This window comes from Pinus tabuliformis, chromosome X (assembly GCF_031772625.1).
Source record: "Pinus tabuliformis cultivar Carrire ecotype Pingquan chromosome X, CPIR1, whole genome shotgun sequence".
NCBI classification, from domain to species: domain Eukaryota; kingdom Viridiplantae; phylum Streptophyta; class Pinopsida; order Pinales; family Pinaceae; genus Pinus; species Pinus tabuliformis.
Window position 1 is genome coordinate 26,485,131 of NC_142308.1, and position 2,804 is coordinate 26,487,934.

The window sequence follows — 2,804 nt, forward strand, 5'->3', positions numbered from 1 at the left end:
GCGATATCTCCTTCATCCGGACAGCGATATCTCGACTAATTTTTTATTTATTTATTTATTTTGAAATTGAGTATTTTTTCACAAAGAATCCAGATCTACAATTAGATTTTGCAGATCTTGCACCAAGACGTCCAGATCTGCGCCGCAAATTTGCTGCCCCGAAAAATTGTCTGCAACCCCACTGATTTTTAAATCAACGATATCTCCTTCATCCAGACTCCGATTCGACCGATTTTTTTTTTTGAAATCGGGTATTTTTTCACATAGAATCCAGATCTGCAATTAGATTTTGCAGATCTTGCACCAAAACATACAGATCTGATCTGCAAACTCGTCGCCCCCAAAATCCTGCAAAAAATAAAAAAAATTCTCCACTGTTTGCCCAAGAAAGTGCTCTGATACCACTTTCTAGAGATCTAACCCAGAAATATATGATAACAAAAATAACCCAATAAATAACAAGATCTGAATAGATAGAAATGCTTCTTTATTGATCAAACCCTTAAGGTAGGGTAACACCATACATTCACTCCTTAAGGAAGGAGAACACTCCACAAGCCATATGCCTGTTCATACAATAATCCTTGACATTATTCCTTGACACTATTCCTTGACACTATTCCTTGTGGAGTCTCTAGCCTCTATAGAGGCCTCATACATACAATACCATGAGTCATTACCATGGTTCCCTCATACCATCGAACTAATACCATGGGCCCATAACATTCTTACTAACTACTTGTGGTCCCTTACATGATATGGGTTAACCACCTTATTTATTAATATGGCCCATCCATTATTACATTATTACCTTCGGTACCTCCCTTTGTACCCCATATTACCCCGCCTAGGTATATAACATCTCTAGTGTGGTTGTAGAAGTTTACAATCTCTAATTGGCAAGTTGTTGAAGACCAAAATTGTTCCTTTTTGACACCTTAAACTCCATTCTCTTCCTTTTTGACCATAATAACTCCAATTAAGTATCAACTTGCAAGGTTATTGCCAAAAATAGGTATTTGATCATCTTTTATTCATAGTATCATTGTTTATTTATTATTTGGTTTAATATTTTCACAAGCTACTGAATTGCATCAATTTTGCAGCTAATAATCGATTTGCAACTTACTTGAAGAATCTGCAGGTTCCAAAACATTAGTTGAGGAACGAAGCATATGACTGGGGAGATGGAAACCAACACAATGATATCCACCTAGTCCTCTGATCTGGCAAGGTGATAAGGATGCTCGTATGAGCAGGTCAACGCGGAAGTCAACCCAACGGAAAAGACCGAAGAAAAATAAGGCGAGCGTGAAGATCGTTGATTGAAGCTGATATTTTGCGTCATGATTTGCTTCTTCGATAGAAAATCATGGAGAATAGTTATTTTATTTAAACAATGTTATTTTAAGATGTTATGTTGAGAAGGATATGCTTAGAAATCTCTAAAAAGTTTAACAAAGGAGGTTATAAAACCTGCCTCTTGGCACGATGATACACATGACTGGTTATTATTTTTAAAAACTCTTTGCTATCGATTAATTGAGCTCTTGATTCCACTGTGTTGTGCGTATAAATGCGTGGTTAATCCTTGATGATCTTTGTATAACTACACTCACGGGAGGGCCCCCTAGGAGTTGTAAGGTTTCATTTTTATTTCTAGTTAAGATTTCTATTTCATAGGATTAAGTTATCACAATGATTATAACTTTGATTTCTAGAAAAACGTTAATAACAATTAAGATAGAATTTGTTATAGATTTCGTAATAGAATTTTCTGTACAATTTCTTTCATAAATTTAATCTCGTTGTGTGAAGGATGAAGAAAATAATCAAAGGGATTTATTATGCACATGTAAATTTTGATTGATAGATAGAAAGTAGAATCATTTGATTTGGAATTTGCAATTAGTTCAAGGTTTTATTTCTGTTAGTGTGAAGAAGATTTTGATTTTGCTAGTGTGATATTTATTTATGCACTTTAAGATTAACTTTCTTTTTGAAGAAGATTTAGATTTTATTTTTGTTATTAATTTCTACACTTCAAATTAGCTTTATTTCTGTCAGTGTGATACTTTCCTTTCCTGCAAGAGTGACAATATTTTTACTTTGAGTGATTCTTAGATAAAACATGTGCATGAAAACATCCTAATTCAATTTGAAAATTACTCACATAATAAATAATCCTAGCACAAATGGTGCACATACACTTCATCAGTTTACAAGCCTTGGTCGATAATTTATGAAGTAATTTAAGATCAATTAAATTACCAACATTTTGGCACCGTTGCTGGGGAAGTGTATATAGGATTTATTTTTTAGGAGTCTTTTCATTAAAAAAAAAATTTAAAAATGATAAAAATATATTTATGCATAGGGAAAGAGATTCTAGGGGTAGGTTTATAAGTAGAGGTAGGAGTTCAATTCCAACATCACCACTCACCCCACCAAGACCTCGTAGTGCCACACCATCCACCGAAACTCATATTCCATCATTTGCAGGTAGACATAGACTTCCTGAGGTACATAGATCCGAAATCCAACCAAAAGATTCACCAACTTCCTCTACTGAAGCCGTAGTAGACGAACCTACATCCCCAATAGAAGGAGTAATATTTCTATCTTCAACTGGAGAACAACTTCTAGGACAAGAATTGGAAGTCCCTAGTGAAGAGGAAGAAGAAACTTATTCTATTCCATTGGTAGAAGAACCAGAAGAGGAGCTAGAAAATCCAATTGAAGAACCCTATATTAGCTTTGAGGAATCTACAATGGAAGGGGAAGGAGAAGTACATAATGTGAAT